This window comes from Panthera tigris, chromosome B1 (assembly GCF_018350195.1).
Source record: "Panthera tigris isolate Pti1 chromosome B1, P.tigris_Pti1_mat1.1, whole genome shotgun sequence".
Taxonomy (NCBI): Eukaryota; Metazoa; Chordata; class Mammalia; order Carnivora; family Felidae; genus Panthera; species Panthera tigris.
In genome coordinates this window covers 177218052-177239001 of record NC_056663.1, presented here as the reverse complement: position 1 = coordinate 177239001, position 20950 = coordinate 177218052, and the positions used below count along the sequence as shown (strand labels likewise).

General features: G+C 35.1%; 1 non-coding gene across 1 annotated transcript; it reads right to left on the bottom strand.

The window, feature by feature from the left end:
* Nucleotides 1–20102: 20102 nt before the first annotated feature.
* Nucleotides 20103–20187, bottom strand: TRNAR-UCU. The gene has a single exon. It is a non-coding gene; the product is annotated as a tRNA-Arg (tRNA).
* Between the last annotated feature and the right edge of the window lie 763 nt (nt 20188–20950).

The window sequence follows — 20950 nt, the reverse complement described above, 5'->3', positions numbered from 1 at the left end:
AAAAATGCTATTTCTTAATGATTTACTATAGTTAATATTATTTGACAAATATGGAGTCCAAAAATATAGATGACCCAAACTCAAACCCAGTATTAACTATGCCCTATAGCCACCTATTATTCTTTAATTTAATCAGTCCATCTTATTGATTGAGAAACATTTCTGCGATGCACTCTGGATATGTCGTTGAAATATAAGAACAGAAAGAAGCACACATCCTTGGTGTTCCTCCAGCCTGACATAGTTAACTTCCCACAACTGCAGTTTTGGTTTATGTAAAACAAACAGTTTCATAAGCCTAACTGTTCATCAGTCCAAAGGTCTGGCTTGCCAACCAATAACAATAATGAGGAAAGCTGCGCATGTGCAAACAGAGGAAAACTGGATCAAACTACTCGGGCCCAAGCAGATTCCTTTAAATAGGCCAGATGCTACTGTGCTAGAAGGATTGATAGGTAATTCTCGTATCAGTCTGCCATCCGACTCCATGCACTTGTATATTCTTGGGCAAGTTAGTTCTCTTTGATCTTCAGGTGATGGAAATTATCCCACCTGATATAACTGTTGTAAAGATTAAAAGAAACCATATCTGCAGTGGCCTTGGCACTAAGGGTAAGAAAGAGAAGTACCCTACAAGTGATAGAATGAGGAAGGGGAGGAAGGGACATGAATCCAGTATTGCCATAGTTTCACATTACCAAGGACAATTTATTAGGATGACAGGTTTTATATAAAATGTCCCCATTTTTAACATTGATCACTAACCCTAAACGTGAAAGAAAAAATATATTTGCTGTGGCCAGTGATCCACCAGTTAGTGACCTGCTCGTTAGATAAACTTAATGACCTTTCGCCTCCAACACTGTCTTCATATGTTATTCACCTGGAATGGAAAAAAAAAAAAAATGTGCTTTTCAATAGATCCTTGTGGAAAGTAATCAAGTCGCTTAGGACACCCAATTAAAAACAAAACAAAAACAAACAAACAAAAACCTTCCCCCTCCTTTGAAAGAATAACAAAATTACATGCTGACTTTCTTCAAAGGACCTACGTAGTTAATCAAATGAATCTGTCTAATTCTACACCATGGATTGAGAATAGGAGACAGACACCATATGTGTGTATATCTGTCACCGAGAGCTGCGCTAGGTCATTCAAGTACTGCTTTCTCATCTTGACAATCCAGTGACATATTCTTACAAATTTAGCTAAGATCCAGTGACCCTAATTCACCCAATCTTTCTGTAAGAAACCTAATATTGCTTAATAAACATTTTCCATTGGCAGAAATTAAGGGCTTCACTTAAAAATTTTAAAAATTATGCTACTTACTACTTTGTCTCATCTAAATAAGTAAATGTTATTTCTTCATATTGATAATGTTTCTGTACCTGAATATTCTTTGAATAAATTTTGCATTATACATAAATAGTAAGTTTAGTCTAGTCCACCATGTAGTATAACATGTAAAAGGCATATTTTAAAATATATTGAAATCATACTGAAACATCTCCCCTCATGAAAAAAATATTTCAACTTGAGTAACAGTAATGCTAAACTGGAATAGACTGAGATTTAAGCCCATTAAAAGCCAGTGTTTTTCCTGTGTTTCATTGCATCATTGGAAGAAGGTCATCAGTTTGGGGCATTTAAATACATTTTACTTTTCTATGCTGAAATGGTTAGTACTAAATTAATACTGCCAAGCACTTTAGTACTATAATAGTAAGGTTAGTAAACTGTAGCAGAAAAAAATGAAGGGAGTAAAAGCACTCCCTTCAACATAGCAATATTGAAAGAAATGGATTTGAGATGGCAAAATGAGTGTTTTTGACAGTAACACAAAAAGGTTGAAAATGGAAAGATTTTTCACTGTAATAACATTGACTTAGTGTGTGTGTGTGTGTGTGTGTGTGTGCATGTGTGTGACAGAGAGAGAGAGAGAATGCATTCAATAATACAATTTTTATTAGTTTATTGCACTATGCTTTAAAGTTTTCAAAGCCAATGCACATATATCATAAATTTGTCACAAGGGCACACATAGAATGTTCATTCCATTTTATAGAGAGCAACCTAAAGCCCAAAAAATGGTTGGTTGATTGTTGTGAATATATTTAATTGTGTTTCTGCTTTCTTCCTCCCAGTCTGGAACTATTTTCACTGAACAAAATTTTTGCTATATTTATTTCAAGAGCAATTGGCTTATAGAGCTATAAGAATATGTATAAAAATACATATTTATAATATATAAGCAATTATATATTATGTATTTACATATACATTTGTGTGAGTACTCTCTGTATCTATTTACCTTATCTAAAGAGAGAGACAGAGGCAGAGAGAATTATAAAGATGAGGCAGTGTGCAATTATTAATGTGCACATATTGCATATTTTTTTCTTAGAAGTGAATATCTGGCACAGAATAGGCTCTCACTCAATAAGCAGATATCTACATAAATAAATAATTTAAATTAATAACCATTTCAATAGCAGTTATGATAAGAACAGACTTAGTTTATCTTATGTTAATTTACCTGATATTTTGATGCGACATTAATACATATTCAAGTTTATGTGAGAGAGCCATCACTGTGGTCAGGGTTGAAAAATAAATGTTTTAGAGATAAACATTTAAAAATAAATGTTTATCCGACCACAGATAAAGCTTAAGCAAAGTCCTTTGCCACACGGGGCCACGACGAAGTCCAAAGACCACAAACAGCTACGGGGAACATGGGTGCAAGTGCACCGCGTGGCAAGCGACAAGAATATGGCTTTCACCATTACTGTCCTCAATAAACACTACTACAGCGGCAGTGGCGGCGGGTGGGGTGGGGGGGGAGATGGAGAACGGATGGAGTTAATAGCCACTCACTAAAAATGTCCCGGTTCCCAGAGGACCCTACAGTCCAAAGGGGGGTGGGCCCCCGCAGGGAAAAGGAAGGTATCACCGAGACACACCCTATGCCTCCACCCTCTTAGGGTTTGCAGGTGACCCTGAGGGTGACACTGACACGAGACAGGTTAACCGTACAAGGAGCCGACAAATTGATTTCCTACAAGTTTCACGTGACAGGTAGAGCCCCTCCTGAGGAAACCAAGACCCTGAGAAGTGGCCAAACCTAAACGCTTGTATATTGGGTTGAACAAGGAGAAGCGATTGGACTTATGTGAAGGCATAATTTGGAAATATTTTTTAAGGAGTAACAATTGTCTGAATGAAGGTGGAAAAGTTCAAGATTCTTTCTAAAGAAAGTTAACAAGTCCATGTTTTTTCAGCACGGAAGCACAGAGAGAAGGAAGACAAGGCTCGAGCACAGTTTTGAAAGGTCATTAATCCAAGTTAAAGAGTTTATTTCACCACAGGAAGAATCCTTATGGGAAGGAAATGGCAACTTGAAAGCAGTATTTAAGCTGGCTGCCTTATGAAGGATGTGTTACAGTGGTAGAAACTCCCAGTTGTGCCTCTAGTAAACTAGTGCTTATAGACATGATTGGTGAAACGCAAAAGCCTGACTGGAGAACTCAGAAACACTTGAGTATATATTTTTCTGTGTGTGTGTGAGTGTGTGTGTGTGTGTGCATTCATTAATGATCTAGTAATTTTCCAAAGTCCCAGTATTGCCTAGACTTAAGCCAAACAGTTACCAGTAGGGTTAATATGGTGGCTTCTAGGGATTTTTGCTTGTTTGTCTTGAGTGTTTTTTTCTTTTTCTTTTCTTTCCTTATTTTCCCCCAATTTCATGAGTTTGTGGATTGTGGGGAGAAAAAGGGGATCTGGCCTAAATATTGATATGGATGATCTATAAAATAACTTAGCAACATGGTGTGATTTAAGCACAAGGGTACCTTTCCCCCCTAAGTTTTAGTAACACAATTTTTTTTTTTTTAATGACCTGATTTCACAACTAGCTGGTGGGAGATAGCTATCAAGGAACAAGCAAGTAACACGTTGTTACATCTACATATCTGCCAATAATGGACATGAGTTTTGTAGACACAGAGGTCTGGGTTTGAATCCAGGGCTTCTTGGCAGTGTGACCTGAAGCAATCAGTCAACCTTGCTAAAATTGTTTCCTCATCACTGCTCCTCATGGTGATAAGATTGATATAGAAATAATATGTGTGTATGCTTTGCAGAAAGCCTGGAATATACAATATGTAGTGAATAAGAGGCAATGATTGTCAGTAAGCCCGGCCAGCTCAAATCCACAGCCAGAAGTGGCTGATTTTCAGGTATTTCTGCACGTTCCTCTGAGGAATTCATAATCTGTGGACACCTTGTTGGCAAAGATCCTCCAAGTAAAAAAAAAAAAAAAAAAAAAAAATCCTATGTATGGCCATGTGACATAAAGGAAGAATTAGAAGTGGTTTAGTAGAGTTAGAGCCTAAGGAATCTAAAGGATGATAGACATGTTGGATAACAAATCATGGTGATTCTTATATACCACTTAAAGAATTTTGCATTTTATGATGTGTATGCTGAGAAAAAATTGAGTGCAGGCAAGAGAAGTGATAATAGAAAATTGATAAAACCATGTAAGAAGGGGTGAGAATAAAGGTAAACATACGTAAGGAAATAGTAGCAATAGTATTCAGCAATCCCTTGGGTGTGTAATCCACTAAATATATTGTACTCCGCGGTCTTTTCAGCATCTCAGCAATATTCATTATAGCTATTAGCTATCAATCCTTCCTTTTTGGAAACCCACAATTCTAGGCTTCCAGGATGCTATTCTCCTCTGTTTTCTCCTTCTCTATGGGGCGTTTCATGTTACTTCTCTTTGCTATTGCCATCTCTTTGACTTTTATTTTTTAATTTTTTTAATGTTTATTTATTCACTTTGAGAGGGAGACAAAGAGAGTGTGAGCAGGGAAGTGGCAGAGAGAGAGAGAGGATTGCAAATAGGCTCAGCTCTGTCAGCACGGAGCCCAAAGTGGAGCTCAAACTAACAAACCATGATATCATGACATGAGTCAAAGTCAAGAGTGAGACGATTAATCGACTGAGCTACCCAAGAACCCTTCTTTTGACTTTGAAATAATGAAAGGTCTCAGAATTTGGTTCCAAACTCCTGTGTCTCTTAATCTATTTTTCCTCCTAAATGAAATGATTCATTTTCATGTCATTTGTAGTTAACAAATTTATTAAAAATAGATTCATGTTGGGGTACCCGGCTGGCTCAGTTGATAGAGCATACAAGTCTTAATCTTAGGGTTGTGACTTCCAGACCCATGTTGCGTATAAAGATTACTTAAAAAATAAAATCATTAAAAAAAGAAAAGAAACTCATGTTGCCTGTAACATAAATATTCTGACTCTGAGAACTTGAGTTAACGTAAATTAAAATAACACCATACCATTCCACACATATCAGTTTAAAAATGATAGATTTTTTTAAAAAAAACTGATAATGCCAAGCGTTAGTAAGGGTATAGATAAAAGAAAACTTTTCTACGCTATTAGTGGGTATAAACGGATTCAACCATGATATGTAAGTTTCATGAAGTCAGAGACATTCTTCGTTTTGTTTATAGCTATATGCCTAGAACAATGATACATTCCTGCCTAGCACATAGTAAATATTCAATACGTATTTATTGAATAATCTAAAATAAATGTAAGCAATTTGAAAATATCTAATTAAATTAAAGTTATATATTTCTCATCTAGAAATTCAGATCCTCTGTGAATTCCTGAAGGACACCCAGAATAATATGCTCAAAGAGACTAGGACTATGATATTCATTGCAGCATTGTTATAATGGCAAAAAATTGAAAATAAAGAAGCATGGAAAAAGGTATAAATAGGGTTGCCTGGGTGGTTCAATCAGTTAAGCTTCTGATCCTTGAGTTGGGCTTAGGTCATAATCCCAGGGTCCTGAGATCAAGCCCCACATAAAAACTTCACATTGAACATGAAGCACACTTAAGATTCTCTCTCTCTCACCCTCTGCCCCTCTCCTGTGCTCATGTTCACTCTCTTTCTCCATCTCAAAAAAGAAAAGAAAACAAGAAAAAAAGGAATAAATACATTATAGATCATTGTATCTCTGGTGAGATCAAAAAAAAACCAAAAAATAAAAAAAAACAGGATGGGGAAATACACATAAATATTTTGAATTGTATCTATAATATTTTACTCCTATAAAAACAATGTAAAAGAATTATGACAAGATATTAAAATATAACTAAGCCTGGGGATGGGTAGGTTTTAATTATATTATTTCCTATACTCTTCCATATAGTTGAAATATATCGTAACTTTATTTTTTTTAATTTTTAATGTTTATTTATTTTTGAGAGAGAGAGAGAAACAGGCACAGATAGGGGAGGGACAGAGAGATGGGGAGACACAGATCCGAAGCAAGTTCCAGGCTCTGAGCTGTCAGCACTCAACCGACTGAGCCACCCAGGTGCCCCAAAATATGTCATAATTTTGAACATGAGAAGGCACACTGAACCAAGAACCAAGAGTCTTCATATTATAGTTCCTACTCTGCTACAGTACAAAATTTCTGGGCCAATTTATATAATGTTAGTGCTAGAAAACACTTTATTAACATATTATGTTTTTTTTCAGCAAGAAAAAAATTGTTTACCTTACTCATAATTCTCCTTACTTTTACAGAAGATATAAAAATATTTTTCCTCAAATTCTTCCTCTTCATTTCTGTGCTTCATCTATTAGCATTCTCAACTTTTACATATCATCATATATTCTTGCCTCTGTTCTTGTTTTTTTTTTTTGTAATTACCCCTTACTTAATAATTTAGCAACAAAATCTGTAGATAAGTCAAAAAACTTATTTTTACCCCACTAATTAATAATAATAATAATAATAAAGTTATGAGGGAATTACAAGAAAAATGGGCATAAAATTGATTTCTCAAGTTCTCTGTCACAGTAGAAGTCATGTAATAAGACAGATTCTTACCAAGACCTCAAAATACTAGATCTTATTTGGCAAGTGGTGGCTGCTTCATGAATATTGGTCGGATTGATGAGAGAATGAGTGGATGGATGGTTCACCATGAAGTTATTATAATCTTAAATCTGTGTAGCTCAATAGTTCAAGAGCATCATGGAATAGTATAAAATGGGATATGAATTTTCTTTTAGTTTTTCCATTAGGAAAATCAAGTGGAACATCTATCTCAGGATAGTGTCAGCATTTTTCATTACTACTAAATGTTTGGTTAGAAGTCCCTTCATGCCAGTGGTACAGCAATACAGTTTGCTGAAATGCATCAATAAGCTAAACTAGTCTGTGTCTATTTAAAATGTTAGTTTGCCTCCAGAAAAACATGATGACCTAAAGTGCCATCCTTAATGAGATAGCCTTTATCAGAGATTCTGTAATTTATCCACTCTTACAATTTCTACCAAGTCTAAAAAGCAGTCAATTTACCTCTTAATGCGCGTATATGTTCAAGGTTTGCAGAAAGGAATAAGAATGGCTTCTCATCCCTTGTATCTTGCCTCCTGTCTAATCAAAGCATTTTCTAATTCAAATTGCATTAAGTAGTGCACATCAGATAAGTTCATCTAGTCATTGAATGAGGAAAGCATCCCACTGAGGGCTGAGCTGAGGAATCACTTAAAGCTTTTAACGATCAAGCTGTTTTCCACCTATTTATTTTCCATAACATCAATTATCATTTTCACAAGACTGGTTTCTCAATACTTTCTTTTCCTCGTGAGGTGGCATGAAAGATAAAAAAAAATAATAATAATCTTCTTTCTCAATTGCATAAATCTTAATGCCTAACCCCCATCACATTCCAAACAACTATCCTACCTAAATTCACTGACATAAAATATTACAAACTATAATACTCTAGTCCAAAGTAGGTTTTTAACGTTTTGCTTCTTTTATGAATAAAATGCTGGTGATGCAGGCAGGCTGGATTCAAGGACCCAGATGGGGTCTTGCAGGATCAGCCAAGAGTGTCCTTGGCCAGCAGGAAGTGAGAGCAGAATTTGTTGAAGATACAGAGATCAGATACAGACAGAATTATCTGGGAGACTCAGAAAGGAAAAGGAGAGTGAGTCTCATTCTTGATTAGGGTCTGGGATTTTTATTAAAGACCATGGTCTGGCGTACACGTGTCCTCTTAGGCATCCAGGAAGCAGTCAAAACAAGGATGAGTGCTTGGGTGTCTTCCATAAGTCACTTATGCCCTGGAGATAGAGGTCTTGGCATCAACATGTCTGGAGTCAGTCGTCTTGGAAAACGTACATGAAGACCTTCTCCAGTCATTCCTTAAATGTCATCATGCCGGAAGACTCCAAAGCTATCATTAGCTTCTTGACCTTGACAAGGAAGCCATACATTAAGGCATGTGTAAGGCGAGGGTACAGGTCCTAACAAGCACAGAAGCAGGAAAAGTTGCCAAGAAAAAAAAAAATTCTTTCTTTCATGGGGTCCCTTCAATTTCCCTTGTTGGGAACTTGGGCCTTGTTTAGCTAGATATGAGCAAAGTCAAACCATATTAAGTGTAATCATTCTCTGTGTGTTTTGACCACATTCATTTAATAATTAAAATATCAAAATCTTCAGACCAGTTTCTGTTTAATTCCTTGATATTAAGCCATTTCTCCGTATACATTGTATTTCTTACTAATTGATTACAGTAACATAAAAATCAGTCTAAAATTGTCTATTTCTCAGGAATCTATCAAAAATAAAAGTGATATCGGAGCACCTGCGTGGCTCAGTCGGTTAAGCATCTGACTTCACCCCAGGTCATGGTCTCGTGGTTTGTGAGTTTGAGCCCCCGCATCAGGCTCTGTTCTGATAGTTCAGAGCCTGAAGCCTGCCTCAGATTCTGTGTCTCCTGCTCTCTGTGCCCCTCTCCTGCTCACACACTCTCTTTCAGTCTCTCTATCCCTCTCTCAAAAATAAATAAACCTTAAAAAAAAATAAAAAAATAAAAGTGACATCAGTGAATATTCCAATTCAATTTTCAAGTAGAACCTGATGTTCACAAACATTTCACCAGTTTCTCCCTATACCCACAATTCGAAGCCAAATGCCTCATGGTAGAAATTCTTTAATTATATTTAAAACTATTCTTTAAACCTTATGTTTTTGTTCTGTCAACTCCCCCATAACCATGCTGGCCTGTCTCAGAAATTTTTACTTATATTGTATGATATTGATATACCCTCAATGAATGCATGAAATAGGAGATGAACATCAGAACAAGTATTAAAAGACCAATTATTCTGTCTTGACAATATGGAATTTTGATGATGAAATGGAAAGATGGCTTCTACATGGGACTGAAGCTGAGGCATAGAGATGGTAAGTGGCTCCTTGGTCACGAGGACTAGAGAGGAAGAGGAAGCTATTCTGCCACACCATAGAATAAAGCTCATGTTTGGAAAAAACATAGACTGGACAAAAGAATCCTGATTTCTTGATAATGCCCACAGTAGTTCAGACATAGCTCTTACAAGGGAAGGATCAGTAGGTAACATGCAAAAAATATCCGTACATGCGTAAGTGTGCATGTGATTCACTGACAGACATTAATTGGAATAGTATAAAGTGGGATATTAATTGAAAAGTTTTACGTGACTGATTCAAAGGTCTCAATGAAAAGAAATTGGAGTTGCTATTTTCATGAAAACTTCGGATAAGAAGGAAAAATAGGTGCTGTAGATATTATTATAATATTATGATAAGGGTACTTATAAAGGACTCTTTAATAATATAAAAAGAAGCAGGGGTGCCTGTGTGGCTCAAGGTGATTAAGCCTTCAACTCTTGATTTCGGCTCAGGTCATGATCCAGGGTTGTGGGATCAAGCCCCGCATCAGCCTCCTCGCCAACAGCACAGAGCCTGCCTGGGATTCTCTCTGTCCCTTATCTCTGCCCCTCCCCTGCTTGCTAACACATGCTCTCTCTCTCTCTCTCTCTCTCTCTCTCTCTCTGTCTCTCAAAATAAGTAAATTTTCAAATAATAATGCTAATATAAAAAAAAACATAAAACTGAATGGCTGATATTGGAAGGTGCTAGAGAAGTGTTGATCAAGAAGATGGACTTCCAAGTGAATGAAAAGTAAATAATTATGTCAAAAGAGGGAATCTGTATATATTTTACTCAATGTGCTGTGATTATGTTCAATATTTCATCTAGGCATCCACTTAATTGTTAATCATTTTCTAATTATTAAATACCCCAAAAGACTATCCTTTCCCCATTGAGTGGCCTTGGCATTTTTGTAAAATATCATCTGAATATAAATGTGAGAGTTTATTTCTGGGCTGTCTACCTATTCTATTGGTCTATGTCTGTCTTTATACCAGTACCACTTTTGTTTTGAATACTGTACTTTGCAGTTAGTTCGAAATCAGGAAATGTGCAACGCCCAGATTTGTTTTTCTTTTGCAAGATTGCTTTTGCAATTTGGAGTCTTTAGAGTGCATATGAATTTTTGCATGACTGTTTCTATTTATACAAAGCAAGTGTTGCTTGAAAACTAGACATCCACATGTAAAACAATGATACCTTACACCTTCTACAAAAAGTAACTCAAATGAATCAAAAAACCCTAAATGTAAAAGCTTAAGCTATAAAATTCTTAGGAAAAAAAAACATAGCAGAAAAACCTTATGATATTTGGCAATGATTTCTTGATATGACACCAAAGGCTCAGACAACTAATGAAAAAATAGATGAACTGGACTTGATCAAAGTCAGTAACTCTTGTGTATCAAAAAAAAAAAAACTATCAAGAGAATAAAAAGGTAACTCATAAAGTGGAAGAAAATAGATGTAAACCGTATAATTGATATGGGATTAATAAGTAGCATGTATAAAGAACTCCTAGAACTCAAGAAGAAGAAGATATTTTAAAAAATGGGACTTGAATAGACATTTCTTCAAAGAAAATATACAAATAGCCAATGCATATATGAAAAGAGCTCAACATCACACATCATCAGAAAATGAAAATCAAAATTATCATGAGATACCATACCACACACATTAGGATGGATATTATTTTTTTAAAAAGGAAAAAAATAACATATTGATGGAGATGTGGAAAAACTGGACCTCTTAATCATTGCTCCTGGGACTATAAATGGTTCAGTTACTCAAAAAAATTAAATACAGAATAACTATGTAACCCATCAGTTACACTTCTGAGTATATACTCAAGAGAACTGAAAGCAGGGATTCACACAGGTATTTTTACAGCAAGGTGCATATCTGTTCACAAGGGCCAAAAGGAGAAATGGACAAACAAAATGTGATATATACAGATAGGTAGATAGATGATAGATAGGTAGACAGATAGATAGATAAATAGATAGATAGAATGAAATATTTAACCTTAAGAATGACTGGAATTCTGATACATGCTAAAATATGACTGAACCTTGAAAACGATTATCCTGAGTGAAATAAACCAGACACAAAGGACAAATACTGTCTGACTTCCTTTATATGAGGAACCTAGAATAGCACAATTCACAGGGGCAGAAAGTACAACAGTAGTTACAATGGGATGGAGAAAAGGAGAATGGGGGGTTCTCATTTAATGGATATGGAGTTTCAGTTTGGAATAATGAAAATTTTCTGGAGGTAGATAACCATGATAATTGCAAAACAATATGAATATATTTAATGACACTGAATTATACACTTAAAAATTAAAGTTAAAGTAATTAAAATGGTATATTTTATGCTATGTATCTTTTATGACAATAAGAAGTTCAACAAAATACCTCGATTGAGGTTTTTATTCTTTTCGAGTTCTCTGAGTTGAGAAATCCGGTTACTCACCAAGTCCCCTCTCTTCAAGATCAGTTTACGTTCAGTAAGATCAGAAATTTCACACATGCTAAGCTCCATTTGAAATATACATGTAAGTGACTTTTAAAAAGAATTTATGCAGCCTGAGAAAAAAGATGTTTTTAAAGGCTGCCCCTTCTACATCACTGCGGAAAACAACAAATAACTCCTGTGTGGATGCACAGACATGATACAAACTAAAAGAGAAGCATACTTTTAGATATTCCTGGATTTTTTTCAGCAGAAAAAAATGAATAGAATTATTTAGAACTACTTATAGTTGACATAAAGACTTTATACTTGGAAGTTTGATCTTTGAACAAGTGCTAAAAGAGAAAACTCGCATGGCAGAGTGTCAGTCACTCTTATACAAAATATGTTTTAATACAAGGAAATATGTCATTGTTCCATGACTGTGCTGAATGAGTATACAATAGTATTCACAAAGAAGAAAATATATTGGAAATATGCAGTCCTATAAAGTAGTGGCCAAATGTAGACTAAAATAAGTTGTAACAAAAGATGTTGAGGATAGCTGAAAAGTTTCACCTTTCGGAAATATATGAAAGGTATAAGTTTGAATAAATAACTTAATGTTAAGAATAATCCAGCTCACAATGGTGGGCAATAAATAGAATGTATGCATGGAAAATTAATATCATATTATTATACATAAATCAAGATGGCAATCAGCATTTGACATAAGAAATGTCTCAGGATTACATAATTTAGGTCGTAGTATAACATGACCTATGTTCTCTCTCCATTCTTGTCTAATTCCATATGATGCTTTCACTTTAGCTCCACTGAATTTCTCTCAGTACATCTAGCACATTCTTTCTCTCCTAGCAATAAATTCATAGCGATAAATTAAAGATTTTCATATTGAATGGCTTTTTCAGAGGAAAAAGTAATGAAATTTTTTCTTCTAAATAACTTTCTTAGTCTGAAATATATTAATTGTCATGTCATGACTATGGCTGATTTGCAAAAGTTATGGTGGTATGCCACAAGGACTGGACTGATTAGAATGTTAGCTAAACACTCTGTTAGCAGGATAATGTGCCACGGTTTATATATTTTTCAAATGATATGCCCATTATTGTTTCAGTGTGTTGAATGTAATTTATGTATTTTATGTTTTTATAGATACTATTTTTCCATTAAAATCTTAATGCCCAAGTCTGGGGGAAGTTTTCTAAGTTGGTTCCCTAAAGCATTAAATAAACCCAAAACGCTGATTTTATTGCAGAATGTGAATCTATATGTACAAAGACAAGACAATTCACAAGTATGATGCTTTGCACAAGCGACTTAAATGGAGTATGATAATGAATATCTAACAATTGAACCAGTGACCCAATGAGTCTTAGTTTGGTTTCCATTATGAAGTATCATCAAATGGTATTATTTAGTTATTGATTGCATCACATTATGTTCAACAAAAGCACAGTAACCACTATGAAAAAACAATAAGGATGTTCCGAAACAAGTACTTTGTGAAATTTATAAATGTTGTCCATAAAGATAAAAGAGCTCAGACCACAAAGACATAATTAAGAGGTGTAATATGTGTGGGAAAAATGCTCTATCTTGTTACTGGGATTCTTATGAATCGAGTTAAAATATTGATAACAATATACCCACAAAGGAAGCGGAAACTATAAATACAGAGAACTGCCTGATGGTTGACAGAGGGAAGAGGGGTAGAGAGAGGAGCAAAATGGTGAAGGGGAGTGGGAGATACAGGCTTCCAGTTAAGAAATGAATAAATCACAAGGAATAGAAGGTACAGCATAGGGAATACAGTCAATGGTATTTTAATAGTGTTGTATGGTGACAGATGGCAGCTACACTTGGGGTGAGCATAGTATGACATACAGAGTTAATAAATCACTATGTTGTATACCTGAAACTAATGTAACATTACGCGTCACCTTTATTTTAAAAAAAAGTCAGGAGTAACAATAGGAAATTTTTCTAATTAAACAAAACACATCAATGGCTTTTAATATTGATAAACAATATCATGGCCCTTCTGCAAATAATAGATGCCCGTTTTACAACAGGGTAGAAATATTGAATTAGTGTACGAACCAATAGTTAGCCTAAATATATTATGTATTCAAACAAGATTTATTTTTTGCTAAACTAAAAATAGTTTTGTGAGTTTTGATGATGACTAGAAGAGATAAATAGTACCTGCATGCCAATCCATCTTCAATGCATTCAAAGGGAATAGTGGAAATTAAAAATAACTATACAGTTTTGATTCAGTATTGTAGTAAATTTTGAAAACCTTAATATGAATTAACAGCTTCGTATAATTCTTAAACAAAGAGAAAAAAATGGGCAGGAACTATAAGATTTGGCATTTCCATTCTAAATTTAACTGTATATTAAGGCAAATGAGATAAAGGGCTATGATTTTATTTGTTTTAGGTACAGATATGGAAAGTATTTCTTCATGAAACTGATAATGCCAGAAAAGACTACATCTGTGACTATAAAATATTTATCAAGTGAACCCCATGGACAAATTTTTAAATGTCTTTAATAGCCTTTAATTAAATCATAACTTATCATATTTACACTTAGAATGAGAAATTTTCCAAAATAAATTTGAATATTTAGTACAAGATAATAAGTCTTTAAGGACAATAATTGGCAAATGTACAACCTTGGAAAGTGTTATGCCTCTGGTACTAGTGTATAATTTAACCTTAATCCTTAGGAAGAATTAAATCCATAATTCCTCATTGCATGTTTCACCTCCAATATGAGATAGTTGTTGCTATTTGAGGATATTTATAATTCTTTGATGGAAATTTTTAATTTATTCCAAATAAAGAATAAGAAAAACTTAACTGTTGGTATATATGTAACCTGATTTACAGCTTAAGCTATTTACCATGGAATGAGTCATTTGTGCAAAGGTGAAAAACTACAAATCTTGTCATTTCTCAGAGTTATTTAAAAAAAATAGTTTTAAAAATGATAGATTTTAGTTCAGTTATTAACATTTATGAGTACCCAGTGATGTAATTTATATTACATTTGGTGGGCTAATGTGAATCAATGTTGATCATTTGAAAACTTTCCTCTAAAACAACATGTATATTTTCCTTCTGGGAGGTTAAGTGGCCTGTGTGGGGAAACAACAGTGTGTGTATGTGTTCAATCTTATATCACAAAAATGAACTACTGGGACCTCATCAAAATAAAAAGCTTCTGCACAGCGAAGGAAACAATCAGCAAAACTAAAAGGCAACCAACAAAATGAGAGAAGATATTTGCAAAGGACATATCAGATAAAGGGTTAGTATCCAAAATCTATAAAGAACTTATCAGACTCAACACCCAAAAAACAAACAAACAAAATCAGTGAAGAAATGGGCAATAGACATGGATAGACACTTCTCCAAAGAAGACATCCAGATGGCCAACCAACACATGAAAAAATGCTCAACTTCACTCATCATCAGGGAAGTACAAATCAAAACCACCATGAGGTACCCCCTTAACCTGTCAGAATGGCTAACATTAAAAATTTAGGCAACAGATGTTGGCAAGGATGTGGAGAAAGATGATCTCTATTGCACTGCTGGTGGGAATGCAAGCCGGTGCAGCCACTCTGGAAAACAGTATGGATGTCCCTCAAAAAACTAAAAATAGAACTACCCTACGACCCAGCAGTGCAATACTAGGTATTTATCCAAGGGATACAGGTGTGTTGTTTCAAAGGGACACATGCACCCCCATGTTGATAGCAGCACTATCGACAATAGCCAAAGTATGGAAAGAGCCCAAATGTCTATCGATGGATGAATGGATAAAGAAGATGTGGTATATATATAGAATGGAGTGTTACTTGGCAATCAAAACGAATGAAATCTTGCCATTTGCAACTACAAAGATGAAACTGGAGGGTATTATGCTAAGTGAAATTGGTCACTCAGAGAAAGACAAATATCATATGACTTCACTCATATGAGGACTTTAAGACACAGAACAGGTGAACATAAGGGAAGTGAAAAAAAATAATATAAAAATGGGGAGGGGGACAAAACATAAGAGACTCTTAAATATGGAGAATAAACAGAGGGTTACTGGAGGGGTTGTGGGAGGGGGAATGAGCTAAATGGGTAAGGGACATTAAGGAATCTACTCCTGAAATCATTCTTGCACTATATGCTAACTAATTTGGATGTAAATTTAAAAAATAACGTTAAAAAATTATTTAAAATGGCAACATTTGAAGGGGGTCTGGGTGGCTCAGTTAGTTAAGTGTCTGACTTCGGCTCAGGTCATGAACTCATGGTCTGTGAGTTCATGCCCCGTGTCAGGCTCTGTGCTGACAGCTCAGAGCCTGGAGCCTGCTTGATTCTGTGTCTCCCTCTCTCTCTTCCCCTCCTCTGCTCACGCTGCATCCCTCCCTCTCACAAAAAAAAAAAATAAACATTAAAAAATTTTTATGGCAATATTTCATCCATTAATTTAATGTTTTAGTTAGATTGCAACTCTATATGTATATCTGAAATGTGTGACAAGTTTTATTTACATACAAAGTGGAAATGTTGTGTCTTATATATTTTCAAAATCAGGATTAATTGAATGCCACAGGAGCCTGCATAATTCATAGAAGACTGTACATCACCAGTAATATTTTCTTAGAAGGCTCTGACTTCCAGGAGGCTGACCAGCTCAGGGATTTATTGGTCCTCTAATAATGTCAGAACAATTTCTGACATTCATTTAGAATGGGAGCTATTCAGAAAAAGATGCTTTCTGGGATTTGAACATTATGACTTTCACTAATGCACTCCCACTCTTTTACCCAAGTATTTTCTCTCTATTATTTCAGAGATGGAATTAGTGCTGTTGTCAAAAGTTCATAACTAAAGTGCCATTGTTATTCAGTGTTTATATTATACCCAAAACAATGATGAAAACTGAACTAAAGGTCAAGGCACAGTAGGTTAGAAAACACACACACACACACACACACACACACACACACCTGGCAATTAAAGTTAGAAGCACATAGTGGCAAAACTCCTTCTTGGTGATGAAGTATATACTGCAAGTGAATGTAAAAACCCAAAGTGGTAGTGACAGAAATTAATTTTGCTTATATCACGGGCATTTATAGGAATCACAGCACTAGGCAAGTTCATAGAGTCACAAAAATTGAAAACACAAAAGACTTATTAAAGCCATCAAGTTCATCTCATAGCCAGTGAAAGCTTGTTTAGAGCAAGAATGATGGATGGTTCTCATTCTTAGTCTTCTCTAGTTTGGGATATTTTGAGAAGCAGGGATTTTGCTGTTCCTCATTTCAATTCATTGCAATTTCAACCTAACACATGACTTTCATCCTAAACATGCCCCATGTGTGTACTCAGAGCTCTACAAAAAAAAAAAAAAAAAAAAATTGCCACCTCTTAAGCATAGTCAATTTTGTCTTTGCCACCTCTTAAGCATAGTCAATTTTGTCTTTGTGTGTGTGCATCTTTGCATAACTTTTTACAGTTGAAATGGACTCCCCATATCTTCCATAGGATTTTCCCCAATTTTTCTAGGTCACCACAAAGGCCACCACTTTCATGAAGCATTTCCTCATCTCTTCCATTTTTATTGGTTTATTTTTAGTTTTTAACTATTATTTTAAACTAATTTTAGATTTATACAAAAGTTGCAAAAATACTAAAAGAAAAAAAACACCTCCTTTGTATCTTTTTTATTTTTTCCAGTCTTAATATTTTAATTAGCCACAGTACAATTATCAAAAGTAGGAAATTAATATCATTACAATACTATTTAAAAACTGCAAACTATACAAGTGTTGCTAGTTGTTTCCATTCTTGTCCTTGTGTTGATGACCTGTAGATATCTATATCTATATCTATATCTATATCTATATCTATATCTGTATCTATCTATCTATCTATCTATATCTATATCAGGTATACAGAGAAATACTGATGGTTCAGGAAAGGATTGTTAATTGTGATAAAGAGGTCCTTGGATACAAAATGTGGTATTTGATCTTATTTATACAGAATAAAAGTAGGATGTTTGATTATTGTAAAAGAAGAAAAGGTTGTGTTTAAGCGTACAGACCCGAGAATGTCAGTAAATAATAGTTTTGGTAACATGAACATAGCAATTCTCTTCTGTTAGCTTTTATTTTTCACAGTGAAAAAAGAAAACAAGATTATCAACCAAAACTACTGGGAAGGAGGTGGTGAAAATGAGGGTATTTAATGCAAGCAATTTTAATGATCAAACTCTAATCTCAGAGGCTTAGCACAGGGAAAGACCATTTTTTTCTTACCAATTATCTGAATAATCTTGTCTAAACTAATCTATTGGGTGAATCTCTTCCAAATGGCTCTTGGAGCTAGTTGCCCAATATTTGGCTTCATAGACTTCAACACGCGGCTTCATCTAAGATTGCAGAAAGAGCTGTACAGAGTGTAGAAAAGGAACTTAAGTTCTTAACCGCCTTAATCCTCAAGTGATTCATAATCCCAATGGCATTTCATTGTCAAGAATGAGTCACTTGTCTCCACTCAACTGTGACAAGGCCAAGCAATATTGTTTAGGTCTATAACAAACCAGGCAGAGGAAATGGCTTTTGTGAGGCTCTAACTTATCTCTGCTAAGGCAATATTGAAGAGTTGAGGAGAAAAAAAAAATGGATAGCATATTCTTTTATGTCTTTAGGAAAATAAAAATTACTAGATACAGAAAAACTGTTGAGCAGAATGAAAGTCTCCCTTGAGATTCATAGTTTTACAGTTCGATTATTAACATGGTTTGATGTTAGTTCTTAAAATTATGGTCATGGTTTTAAAGGCAGAATAGCAGTATGATTGTAATGTGTCTGCTTGTGGGGAATTGAAAGAGAGTTGGATTGACCATATTACAGTTTTGCCTGGAAGTTTCTAATAAAGGAAACAAAGCAAAAGAGTTGAAGGAATAAGTAAAGGAGTGATAATAAAAGAGATCATAGAATCCAAGGGAAGAATGTAGGAATAGAACTGTGTGAGGAACAATAAAAATATTGTAGAGTTAACAGATTTATGGTACCATTGTGATTTAACAACAACAATAAAAAAAAATATTGAGTCAGAGATCAGAGGTAATGAGATAGACATGCAGGAATTGTGTGGTCCAGTATTGAGTGGCTTATAATTGGACAATGAGTGGGGACTCAAGGAAAGAATCATTGGAAGCGAAGATATTGGACGTTTCTCTACAGGAATATTAAAATAAGTATGAATTATGACAGGAGAGGTAGAGTGGTTATGAAGTTATGAAGAGGAATAGACTAGGAACTGCAGATAACCCTGATTTTCAAAGGAGCTTGGTGTTTTATACACTAGAAAGCGTCATCTGGGACTGACAAAAAGGGGTGAGGAAGATGCCTATTCTGCTTTGAAGCAGTGATATGTTTGAGAGGTAAAATAACACCAGCAGGGCACCACAAGGAAAGCCATATCTCAGGGCAGAGTAACAATTTTCTTTTCAAGATGGTAAAGGAAACCTGTAAATAAGGAATTTTGTGGATACAAAAGCATGAATTTCAATGGACAAATAGAAGATTCATTATTGTCCAGAAAAGTTAAATTGGGTCAGATGAGGGGATTTGCCGAGTTATTTCAGGAGGAGAATCTTGTCAATGAGGGATGATATTAGGGGAGTAATTAATTCCGGTAACTTTAATCAGTTGACTGTTAGTTTATATCTTTTCCCAACGATCCCTGGAGCACAATCCCTCTGGTTAGATGGTGGTTTAACCTCACAAAGCTACACACATAGACACATACTTACACGCAAACAAAGGAAATATGCCCTGGGATATAAATTGCATGTATAATACTTGAAAGTCCAGACATAAATCAATAAAAATGTCAAATGCATCATTAAGGCTAAAATATTTGATAACCAAAGGGAAGAAGCTAATTTATGTAAGTATTAGAGGATCTTTTGTGTGTATTTTTGTTTTTGTCAATGGTCTTATTTGAAGGAAAATAAATTATTACCTAAAATCAAGTGAGTGCTTTTCTTGTGATTATAATCATCAGTATTTGGAAATACTAAGGGTTCCTCACAGTGATTTAAACCTAGGAAATTGTAATATTCTTCTTTAAAAAAAATTTAATGTTTATTTATTTTTGACAGAGAGAGAGAGAAACAGAGCATGAGTGGGGGAGGGGCAGAGAGAGAGGGAGACACAGAATCTGAAGCAGGCTCCAGATTCTGAGCTGTCAGTGCTGAGCCTGACATGGGACTTGAACCCATGAACTATGAGATCATGACCTGAGCAGAAGTCAGACGCTTAACCAACTGAGCCACCCAGGCGCCCCTCTAATATTCTTCTTAAATTCACTAACTGCTATCATAGCCCAAAGGAGAGACAAGGATGGTTCAGATAAATAAGGGACTCATATCACGATTTACAGCCAGGACTTTAATTAACATTTGTGCTAATTGATCTTTACTAATTGGGATGATGAAATATTGTATGATAATTAGATAAGATAGTAATAAAAACATATCCATATTTTGACAAGATTTAAATCAACCAATACTTCCAGAATGGTGCCGTAGGTTTTAGTGGTAGTAATCATGGCCAGTCCTCCTTCCAGGTACAATCAGTTGTGCAAAAATGTTTGTTCTGAACATGCAAATGGGTCTAACATGACTGATATACTAGGGAACTGTTTGAGCAACATGAAAATATTGTATCTGCTTCTGGGCCAACTCATCATGAGAAACACTAGGTGAACAGAAAAAACTGTACCCATTGAGCCACGCAGGGATTGTACAAACTGCACACCCCTTCCAACATCCCTGCCAGCTGCCTCAGTTCACTGTGTGTATTAGAACTTTCCATCCCACTTGCAGTAACTCTCTTTCCACTGCTTTGCAATAACCCCCAAAATGTGATCATTCTGACTCTCACTTCCACATGTAAACCTCAGATCTGTTTCAAAGGTAGAGTGCCACTGCTTCTTGTAGTATTTATATAACTTTACTACTATTTTTATTTAGTTCCTAAGGTATGTTGTTTTTTTTAATTATGTGTCATCAATGACGTTTTTGAATGCTGTTCCCCTAACCT